General features: G+C 43.5%; 1 long non-coding RNA gene across 1 annotated transcript in view; it reads left to right on the top strand.

Annotated features, from left to right (window-relative positions):
- LOC132230868 (uncharacterized) overlaps positions 1-12,024 on the top strand; it is a 145,476-nt gene that overhangs the window by 75,369 nt on the left and 58,083 nt on the right. The gene's annotated exons all lie outside the window — the stretch shown is intronic.

The following is a 12,024-nucleotide window of genomic DNA, read 5'->3' as shown; positions in this document are numbered from 1 at the left end:
TTCTTCGGTTCATCAGATTTTTTATTCATTTGATTTTTAGATTCACTTATTGATAGATATGTATTTGTTGTCACTTTGTTGTTCATAAATTTTTATCTTTACCTTTTTCTTCTTCCTCTTTTTAAAGAATACCCTTCAAGCATTTCATATAATCTTGGCTTGGTGGTGATGAACTCCTTTAGTTTTTTCTTGTCTGTGAAGCTCTTTATCTGACCATCAATTCTAAATGATAACTTTGCTGGGTAGAGTAATCTTGGTAGGTTCTTGGTATTCATCACTTTGAATATTTCTTGCCATTCCCTTCTGGCCTGCATAGTTTCTGTTGAGAAATCAGCTGACAGTCGTATGAGTACTCCCTTGTAGGTAACTGACTGTTTTTCTCTTGCTGATTTTAAGATTCTCTCTTTGTCTTTTGCTCTTGGCATTTTAATTATGATGTGTCTTGGTGTGGTCCTCTTTGGATTCCTTTGGTTTGGGGTTCTCTGTGCTTCCTGGACTTGTAAGTCTATTTCTTTCACCAGGTAGGGGAAGTTTTCTGTCATTATTTCTTCAAATAGGTTTTTAATATCTTGCTCTCTTTCTTCTTCAGGCACCCCCATAATTCGGATGTTGGTACACTTGAAGTTGTCCCAGAGGCTCCTTACACTATCTTCATATTTTTGGATTCTTTTTTCCTTTTTGCTCTCCTGATTGGGTGCTTTCTGCTTCATTATATTTCAAATCTTTGACTTGATTCTTGGGATCCTCTATTCTACTGTTGAATCTCTGTCTATTAGTCTTTATTTCAATCAGTGTATGTTTATTTCTGATTGGTCATTTTCCATTTTTTTTTTTTTTTTGCATTCTCACTAAGATCCTTGAAGGTCTCACTAAGTTCCTCAAAGGTCTCACTAAGTTTCTCAGGGGCTTCTAGAAGATTCTTAAGTAACCTTATAACTGGTATTGAACTCTATATCCAGTAATTTGCTTTATTCCATTTCTTTAATTTGTGACACATTTCTTTGTCTCTTTATTTTGGCTGCTTCCCTGTGTTTGTTTACCTCCGGCTAATTGACTGTGAGGACCAGCTGTGTCTACAGTGGAAGAGCTGCTGTGCAGGAGACACCCTTATGGGGCAGGACTTGGGCTTTGGAGCTTACTGAGTCTGCCCCTTGAGTGTGTCACTTATGGATGTGAAGAGTTATAATCTGGTATGGCCTCACACTGACCACTGGGTACACTGGCTCTTGGATCTCCAATGAGGTGCAAAGTCAGCCACTTTCTGGGGACACCCAGCAGGAGCTACAGAGAATCCGAAGGTTCCTCCTATTTTTATGGGGTTTGGAAGTGCCCAGATGAGGCTCAGCTGTGAAGCAAGGCAGGCTGTTGCAGTGCCTGCCTTTGCTTTCTTTAGATAGCTTTGGGGCTCCCTGACCCAGCTACAGTTTGACAGGTTTTAGGCTGAGAAAGGACAGGCCATTCATATGCAAAAACCATTGCACACAGCTTGGATAGGGTTGTAAATTTGGTGGGATGGGGTATTAGGGAGTCTCCAGGATGGAGCAAACAGCATGGCTGCCAGTCAGTCCTGCACTAGAGAGGTGTGACTGCTGCTGCATGCACCTCTATCTGGAAGAAAGCTGCCCCTGCGTTCCTGCCCCGATGGCAGACAGTCCAGTTTCTCCCTGTATGTGTCTGGGTCCCCAAAAGACTCGCTGGGCACTGGAGATCAGAGCACACAGAAGCTTGTATCTCCCTTCCGATTAAAAAGCAGCACACCCCCTTCCGCACCTCTGCACCTCCATGCCTCTGCACCTCCTACCAATCTCAATGCTCTTTCTTCGTTATTTTTCTAGTTGTAGTTCTTCTACTAAGTCGAGTTTCCCATGGTTCTGGATGATACTTGTTATGTATTTTAGTTGTAATTTTGATATGGTTGTGGGAGGCAGAAAGTACAGGTGTTTACCTATGCCACCATCTTGGTTCTCCCGAGTTGTTTTTTAAAATATATTTTTATTGGTTTCAGAGAGGAAGGGAGAGGGAGAGAGAGATAAAAACATCAGTGATGCCGAAACCGGTTTGGCTCAGTGGATAGAGCGTCGGCCTGCGGACTGAAAGGTCCCGGGTTCGATTCCGGTCAAGGGCATGTACCTGGGTTGCAGGCACATCCCCAGTAGGAGATGTGCAGGAGGCAGCTGATCGATGTTTCTAACTCTATCTCTCTCCCTTCCTCTCTGTAAAAAATCAATAAAATATATTTTTAAAAAAAACAAAAACAAAACATCAGTGATGAGAGAAACTCATTGATCAGCTTCCTCTTGCACGCTCCCTACTAGGGATCAAACTGGCAACCTGGGCATGTGCCCTGACTGGGAATTGAAGTGCGACCTCCTGGCTCACAGCTCAACCATTGAGCCTTGCCAGCCAGGCCACCAGTGAGTTTTGAACTGCATTAAAGGCATATGATTTGGTTAACTTAAAAACATTCAAACCTGTAGAGAATTTCTGTGAGTTTATTTGGGCCAAACTATTCACAATTGCCAGGAAGCAGAATTCCAATATATTGGGATAATGCTCCAGAGAATGGCAGTTTTCCACCTTGCTTTATACATTACAATCATAAGAGGAGATATAAGTGGGTCACATGGAATCCACTGGTGATAGATTAGAGAGGCAGGAGAAAATAAAGTGGGGAAACCTCTGGGATTGGACAAAAAGTAAAATGATGGACACATACTTCTTTTACTTAGGTGGGTATGTGATAGCTAACAGTCAACAATTAACAGGATAACTATAACAATGAAGGTTATTGTTATCTTATAAAGGTTAATTATATTATTCATTCAAGAAAAACCTTTTTTGCTTAAAATTTTTTCCCCCCAAATCTGCTTTATAGTATTTTATGACATCTTGTCTCTTGAAATATTCTTTCTTATATTTTTAAACAGTGTAAACGTTTTATTTTATCACCTGAGCTCAAAATTACAGTGTCTGATCCTAGTGGGTCTTTTTGCCATTTGTTTGTTACTTTCTACCTCTTGCTTGTGTGGGGTTGCACCCTTGTTTGAGTTTGCGTTTTGGCCCCATGTTTCTCTGGACTGTTCTGTGGGAATCCTCTGAGTCCAAGTTGAACACAGCCTTACAAAAAGAACTTGCTGCTGCCAGGTGCCCTGGGGCCCTATCCACGCCAGCCCATTTTAAGTAGTTTCTAAAACCATACCTTTAATGTAGGTAAGTTCAATCCAATGCTCAGGTAAGGGAAAGGTTTTATTTTTAAATTCAAATGCAGGTCAATCAGGTAATTTTTCCTCTCTTATAAACAGATACCTATTAGCCTATCCTTACCTGGAAGGATATCCAATTCATTCTAAGTTTCCAATTAGTAAAACCTACCAATCTCAGCACCAAGACTTCCTCCTCTGCTCTTCTTATGGTCATTAAGAGTAAAAGATGGGCACATGCTTTGGAATGGTCACAGTTTCAGCTTCCAGGTACTACCATGATTTTCTTCTCATTTTCTATATTTGATTCTTTCAACTTTATGTTCTTGCAAACACACCGATAGATTTTAAAATGTTAGTAATATTTCTTTTGGCATTTATAGTTGTTTTGTAGGGGGAAGGTTTCCCCCATATCTAGCCTGCCATAATTTAAAGTCTCATTATCAAATGCAGGTAGACTGAATAATCTGAAGAGAAAAAAAAGGAATGAAGGTAAGAAAGATAATTTCTTATAGTAAATAAGTCATCTCTTAATCCCTTGGCTTTGGAGGAAAAGTAATGTACCTGATTAAGTAGGTACACTGTTTCTATTAGAACAGACACAGGACTGCAAGGGGTTTTCACAGGTGAGTAAAATTTACATACAGCACCAATCCCATTTCTTTTGTGCAGTTCACCATAGATTCTGATCGAATCCTCCACGGACTTCATGGGTGAGACTTACACTGTGCATGGAGGGGGTGTGCTAATTTGGGAAGGTTTTCTATAGAGATGACACCTAGAAGATGACCTTGGTTCAGCAAATAAAGGGTTGGTGAATATACAAAGGGAAGAAAAACATGGTCACCTATACTGCTGTACATAATAATAATAGTAGTTAGAAATTGGAGATAGATTAAAAAGAAAAAGTCTTAGAGAGAAAAAAGGAGTCCTCAGAAGATGACAAGATTGACTAAATCACCACCACCACATGAGTGCAGGCTATGTAACCTTCTTAAAAAAAACTCAACCAGACTGGTTTATTGGGATATAGATCATATGCCATACAATTCACAAATTCAAAAGGTATTATGTATGGTTTTATATATATATTTGTGTAACCATCGCTATAATCAATGAGAAATTTTCATCACTCCACCAACTCCCCCAAAAAACAACACATGAAACAAGAGGTCATCAGATTGATTCCTGGTAAAGCCGCATGTTTGGGTTGTGGGCTCCAGTAGGCAGCTAATCCATGTATTTCTATCACTGACGGTTTAATCTCTCTATCCCTTTCTCTTCTTCTCTCTCTAAAAATCAATAAAAACATTTAAAAAATAATCCTAATATATAAAAACCCAGGGTCTGTAATGAAAAACCGAATGCTCAACCAAACACTGAAAGTCAGTCCTGCAGTCAGTGCTGGGTAGTTGATGACCGAGCACTGACTTCCGCCAGTCTGGGTGCAGCCACCCAGCACTGACAGCTGACGGGGCTGTGGATCTGGCCCAGAGAGAGGCCTGGAGAGAGAGGCAGAGTCTGATCCCCAGCCCCTGTGGCAGTTGTTGATCCGCCATTGTCTCTCTCTTTCTTTCTGGGCTTCACCAGCAGCTGTGCCTCTGTTTCTCTCTGGGCCTCTGTGGGGGCTGGTGATCATCCCTGCCTCTCTGATCAGTCCCAGAGATAGGCCCATAGACGCTGACTGGCATAGAAAATAACCAATCAGAACCAAAACTGGGTGACCTGTGATGAGCCAATGGCTACCTAGGAGGTGGAGCTTTTGACGCTCACTGGCATAGAAACTGACCAATCAGAACCAAATTGGCCAGCATGGGAAGGCAGTTGGGGGCAAGATCAGGCCTGCAGGGGAAGGGCAGTTAGGGGTGATCAAGCCAGCAGGGGAGGGCTGTTGGGGGCGAGATCAGGCTGGCAGGGGAGGGCTGTTGGGGGTGAGATCAGGCCTGCAGGGGAAAGCATTCGGGGGCAACCAGGTTGGCAGGGCAGGGCCATTGCGGGCGAGATCAGGCTGGCTGAGGAGGGCAGTTGGGGTCGAGATCAGGTCGGCAGGGGAGGGCAGTTAAGGGTGATGGCAGGCAGAGGCAGTTTGGGGAAACTAGGTTGGCAGGGGAGAGCAGTTGGGGGCAAGATCAGGCCAGCTAGGGAGAGCAGTTGGGAACAACCAGGCCAGCAAGGGAGGGCAGTTGGGAGAGAGACCAGGCCTGTAGGGAAGGGCAGTTGGGGGCAATCAGGTCAGCAGGGGAGGGCAGTTGGCAGGATCAGGCCAGCAAGGAAGGGCAGTTAGGGGTGATCAGGCAGGCAGAGGCAGTTGAGGGTGAGATCAGGCTGGCAGGGAGAACAGTTGGGGTTGAGATCAGGCCAGCAGAGGAGGGCAGTTAGAGGTGATCAGGCAGGCAGAGGCAGTTGGGGCAACCAGGTCGGCAGGGGAGAGCAGTTGGGAGTGAGATCAGGCCAGCAGGGGAGGGCAGTTAGGGGCGATCAGGCAGGCAGGCAGAGGCAGTTACGGGCTACTAGGCAGGCAGGCAGAGGCAATTAGAGGCTATCAGGCAGGCAGGCAAGGAAGTGGTTAGGAGGCAGTGGTCCCAGATTGTGAGATGGGTGTCTGACTGCCGGTTTAGGCCCGATACCTGTGGAATCAGGCCTAAACTGGCAGTCGGACATCCCACAAAGCATCCCCGATTAGAGAGGGTACAGGTGGGTCTGAGGGAACCCCCTTCTCCATGCACAAATTTCATGCACCGGGCCTCTAGTAAAGAGATAAAATCATATTTCACATATTAAATATATACAATTATATTTGTCAAAAAAGAGTTATATCTATTTTTCAACTGCATATTGTTATTTTAAATGCAAGATTTTTTTTGTATGTATTATGAAAGTAAATTGATGCTTTCCAGCCAGGTAATAATAGCTGTACAAACATTGCATATTTCAAATATTGTAATAGACATTTTGTACATTTAGCCACAGAAAGGCTGCCCAGGGTAATTATGTATCTATTTATCTATCTGCCTGCCTTCCTGTCTGTCTATCCACTTGCACACTTGACTGGATTTACAGCAATTTAATATTAGCAGTGGTTACTTGAGTCAGTGAGAAATTTTTCACAGTCTCTTAACAATTTTTAAAAATGCGTGGACTCGGTGTGTGGGTCCGGCTAATAGTGTTTGAATATGTCACTGCACAGGTGAGAATCCCTGTTAGAACCTGGTAGGAATTGCTCTTCTCAGGAAGGGTATGTTTCCTCTCTCAGTGTGGCTTTGCCTCCGGAATTCCTGGTTCACATGCAAGACAGAGCTCTAAAGCTTTTAGAGGCCTCTCTCCTAAGGCTTTCTGCAGGCTCTCAGATCCTGGAGGGTTTCAGTGGGGACTGCCCTTTGCTCCTTCAATTTGTCCTAGTGTACAATATCCTTTTGGCACTGCTGCTGGTGGCACACCATGCTTTCTGTCAGCTAGGTCCCCAGAGCAATGGCAGGAACGTAAATCAACACTAGGTTTTGTAGGTCTATAAAGAAGGAATAATGAAGAAATCCTTTCTGGAGACAGAGAGGGAGAGTGAGAAGACTGTACTCTAAATAGTACAAGAACTAAGATAACTGTCCAATTCCTGTAATATTCAATATGATATTAAACAATCAAATGTTAAACTTTTAGGGAGAAGCATGAGGAATGGTGCTGGGATGATAAACTATTCATTAAGTTGTGTACTTGTGTGTTTAAAAATTTTTATTTTATGATTTACTACATGCCAGGAGACCTTCTACATGGCTTAGTCCGTGATAAACAGAATAGGTAATGTTCCTGTCCACTTGTATTCTAGTGGAGGAGACAAACAATAAACATGAACAAACTCGAGGAGAAACCAAGATGGCTGCATAGGTAAACACTGGAAATTGCTGCCTCCCACAACCACTTCAAAAATACAAATAAAAGAAAATGGACATTATCCAGAACCACAGGAAGGCTGGCTGAGTGGAAATTCTACAACTAGAAGGAAAGAGAAAAGCACACTGAGACTCCTGAGACTCGGAGGAGATGCATAAGTAAAGTGTAGAGGTACGGAGGCGCACGTGGGAAAGGGCTGGCAACTGAGGACACGGTTGTCTTGTTCAATCGGGAGGGGGTCTCAAGCTCCCTACTGCTGTGAACTCCAGTTCCAGGCGAGTCTCTGGAGACCCAGACTCATACGGGGTGAAACTGGACTGTCTGGCATCGGTCGGAACTCAAGGGCGGCTTTCTCTCAAAGGTGCTTGCAGCACTTACCGGGACACTGAGACCCAGGACCTCTTAGGGCAAGGCTGAGGAGCAGCCATAGCTGTTTGCTCCGCCTTGTTGATTCCCTGAGACTCCGCCCCACCCAAGTTGTGCGCAGAGGCTTTTGCATATGAAAAGCCTGGCACTTTGCAATCTGAAAATTACCTAACAAACTGCAGCTGGGTCAGAGAGACCCAGACTTCCAAAAGAAGGCACAAGGCCCCATAGCAGTTTGCATTGGTTCACAGCTGGGCCTCATCTGGGCACCTCCAAATCTCAAACAAAGAAGAGAAATCTGCAGATCTCTCCATAGCTTCTGCTAGGTAGCCTCAGGCAGAGGCTAATTTAGCACCTCCTTAGAGATCCAAGAGCCAGTGTACCCAGTGGTCAGAGTGGGACCATCCAGATTACAGCTCCTCAGACCATAAGGAACACACTCAGGGGGCAGACTCAGTGAGCACCAAAGCCCCACTGAAGCAAGTCTTGCCCCAGAAGGGTGTCTCCAGCACAGAAGTTCTCCCACTGCAGACACAGCTGATTCTCACAGCCAATTGGCCTGGAGGTCAATTCCTCCCAGTGATACCTACAACAATCAAGGCTTAACTACAACAAGACTGCACAAAGCCCACAAAGGGGTGCACCAAGAGTGTCCAGCTCAGATAATTGGGGAGGCTGAGCCACTGGGCCCTAGAGGACACCTAGCACAGAAAGCCACTCTATCAACACAGGGAAGCAGCCAAAATGCGGAGACAAAGAAATAGGTCACAAATGACAGAAATGAAGGAAAGCAAACTACTGGATATAGAGTTCAAAACCACACTTCTAAGGTTTTTCAAGAATTTTCTAGAAACTGCCAATAAATTTAGTGAGACCCTCAAGAAATCTAGTGAGACCCTCGAGGTTATGAAAAAGGACCAACTAGAAATTAAGCATACACTGACTGAAATAAAAAAATATTATACAGAGTCCCAACAGCAGACTAGAAGATAGCAAGAATCAAGTCAAAGATTTGAAATACGAAGAAGCAAAAAACACCCAACCAGAAAAACAAAAAGAAAAAAGAATACAAAAATATGAAGATAGTGTAAGGAGCCTCTGGGACAACTTCAAGTGTACCAACATCTGAATTATGGGGGTGCCAGAAGAAGAGAGAGAGCAAGATATTGGAAACCTATTTGAAGAAATAATGACAGAAAACTTCCCCTACCTGGTGAAAGAAATAGACTTACAAGTCCAGGAAGCACAGAGAACCCCAAACAAAAGGAATCCAAAGAGGACCACACCAAGACACATCATAATTAAAATGCCAAGGGTAAATAGAGATAATCTTAAAAGCAGCAAGAGAAAACTAGTCAGTTACTTACAAGGGAGTACCCATACAACTGTTAGCTGATTTCTCAACAGAAACTATGCAGGCCAGAAGGGAGTGGCAAGAAATATTCAAAGTGATGAATACCAAGAACCTACAACCAAGATTACTTTACCCAGAAAAGCTATCATTCAGAATTGAAGGTCAGATAAAGAGCTTCACTGATAAGAAAAAGCCAAAGGAGTTCATCACCACCAAACCAGTATTATATGAAATGCTGAAAGGTATCCTTTAAGAAGAGGAAGAAGAAGAAAAAGGTAAAGATACAAATTATGAACAACAAATACACATCTATCAACAAGGGAATCTAAAAATCAAGTGAATAAATAATCTGATGAACAGAATAAACCGGTGAATATAATAGAATCACGGGCATAGAAAAGGAGTGGACTGACTATTCTCGGTGGGGAAAGGGATGTGGGGGGTGCAGGAAGAGACTGGAAAAAAATCGTGCACCTATGGATGAGGACAGTTGGGGGGGGGCAAGGGCAGAGGGTGGGGTGGGAACTGGGTGTAGGGGAGCTATGGGGGGAGAAAGAGGAACAACTGTAATAATCTGAACAATAAAGATTTAATTTAAAAAAACAAATTCTGGTGACAAAAGGTAGTGATAAAATACTGTGAACAGTAATAACAATATTGGCCACTAGATGGAACCCTTTGCTTTCTTCCTTCATTTCGTTACCAATCAACTCAAAGAGACACTGTCAGCATGACACACTGTTCATTAAATAGGTTTTTGGGGCCAGGTGATAGGCACTGTCTCTCTTTCTATCTCTCCCTCCCAAATTGGATTTCTTTTTTCCACTAATTGATAAGAGAAATATGGTTAAGGCATACTAAGGAGCCATTTCAGATATGTTGGGGTAGAGCAGTGATGGCGAAGCTATGACACACGTGTCAGAGGTGACACGTGAACTCATTTTTTTGGTTGATTTTTCTTTGTTAAATGGCATTTAAATATATAAAATAAATATCAAAAATATAAATCTTTGTTTTACTATGTTGCAAATATCAAAAAATTTCTGTATGTGACATGGCACCAGAGTTAAGTTAAGGTTTTTCAAAATGCTGACACGCCGAGCTCAAAAGGTTCGCCATCACTGGTGGAGAGGGATTAGATCAACCCTTTTCTAAATAAGAAATCCTCTCCTTTCAATTTCTTGGACATTTAGTTTTCTGTATTATTTAATCTCTGTCTTCACCACTAGACTATGTGCTCCTTAAGAGAGGGGCTATAACTATATTCCCACTCCTTGGCAGAATGTGATAGGTACTCAGCCAAAGTTTTTTGAATGAATGATCCCTGTAGCCTAAGCAATGGCTGCTTTTCATGAAGCCTCATCTAACACCCTAGGGACTCTGATTTGAACATAGTTTGGGGGAAAAAAAACTCTGAGTAAGTTTTCCTGTCTTGTGTTCTATGAAATCTGCTGTCAAAGAACTCACAGTGAGTGGGAAGGGTAGGATGTGTGTGTGTGTGTGTGTGTGTAGTAGTAGTAGTAGTAGTAGTAGTAGTAGTAGTAGGCATATTATGTGGCACTGAGTTCTGAGCCATATTTTTTCCTCTTTCTGTTTGGATAAAAGCCTAACACACAAGAGGAGAAGCAAGATGGCGGCATAGGTTAACGCCGGAGTTTGCTGCTTTGAACAACTACTTCAAAAGTGAAACTAAAACACTGAACGGACATCACCCAGAACCACAGGAACGCTGGCTGAGTGGAAGTCCTACAGCTAGGAGGAAAGAGAAACGCACACGGACACTCAGAGGAGGCGCAGTGCTGAAGTCAAATTCTGAGGTGCGGAGTGCGCGGAGCGGGCTGGCGGCGGAGGGCGCGGTTGGCGTTTTCAATCGGGAGGGAGTCGCAGACTCTGAGCTCCAGATACAGGCGAGTCTTTAGGGACCCAGACTCAAAGGGAGAAGCGGGACTGTCTGGCTTCGGTCAGAGCGAGTGCAGCTTTCTCTCCGAGCTTTGCAGCGGGTGCTGGGACTCAGAGAGGCAGAGCCCCTGGGGACAGGACTGAGAGCCGCCATAACTGCTCTCCCCGGCCCACCCTGTTGATCCTGTTCAACCCGCCCCGCCCAAGCCCTGCACAGAGGCATTTGCCGGATAGCCTCAGGCAAAGGCTAGATTAGCACCTTCCTAGGGGACAGAAGTTCTCCTCACTGCTGACATGGCTGATTCTCATAGCCACTTGGCCTGGAGGTCAAACCCTCCCTGGGATTAGCTACAACAATCAAGATTTATCTATAAGACTGTGAACAAAGACCACTAGGGGGTGCACCAAGGAAGCATAACAAAATGCGGAGACAAAGAAACAGGACAAAATTGTCAATGGAAGAAATAGAGTTCAGAACCACACTTTTAAGGTCTCTCAAGAACTGTTTAGAAGCTGCCGATAAACTTAATGAGATCTACACGAAAACTAGTAAGACCCTTGATCTTATATTGGGGAACCAACTAGAAATTAAGCACACACGGACTGAAATAACGAATATTATACAGACGCCCGACAGCAGACCAGAGGAGAGCAAGAATCAAGTCAATGATTTGAAATGCGAGGAAGCAAAAAACATCCAACTGGAAAAGCAAAATGAAAAAAGAATCCAAAAATGCGAGGATAGTGTAAGGAGCCTCTGGGACAGCTTCAAGCGTACCAACATCAGAATTATAGGGGTGCCAGAAGACGAGAGAGAGCAAGATATTGAAAACCTATTTGAAGAAATAATGACAGAAAACTTCCCCCACCTGGTGAAAGAAATGGACTTACAGGTCCAAGAAGCGCGGAGAACCCCAAACAAAAGGAATCCAAAGAGGACCACACCAAGACACATCATAATTAAAATGCCAAGAGCAAAAGATAGAGAATCTTAAAAACAGCAAGAGAAAGAAACTCAGTTACCTACAAGGGAATACCCATACGACTGTCAGCTGATTTCTCAACAGAAACTTTGCAGGCCAGAAGGGAGTGGCAAGAAATATTCAAAGTGATGAATACCAAGAACCTACAACCAAGATTACTTTATCCAGCAAAGCTATCATTCAGAATTGAAGGTCAGATAAAGAGCTTCACAGATAAGGAAAAGCTAAAGGAGTTCATCACCACCAAACCAGGATTATATGAAATGCTGAAAGGTATCCTTTAAGAAGAGAAAGAGGAAGAAAAAGGTAAAGATACAAATTATGAACAACAAATATG

Source organism: Myotis daubentonii, chromosome 3 (genome assembly GCF_963259705.1).
Source record: "Myotis daubentonii chromosome 3, mMyoDau2.1, whole genome shotgun sequence".
In the NCBI taxonomy this organism is placed as follows: Eukaryota; Metazoa; Chordata; class Mammalia; order Chiroptera; family Vespertilionidae; genus Myotis; species Myotis daubentonii.
The sequence above is the reverse complement of the archived record's forward strand: the minus strand, read 5'-3'. Positions and strand labels throughout refer to the sequence as shown.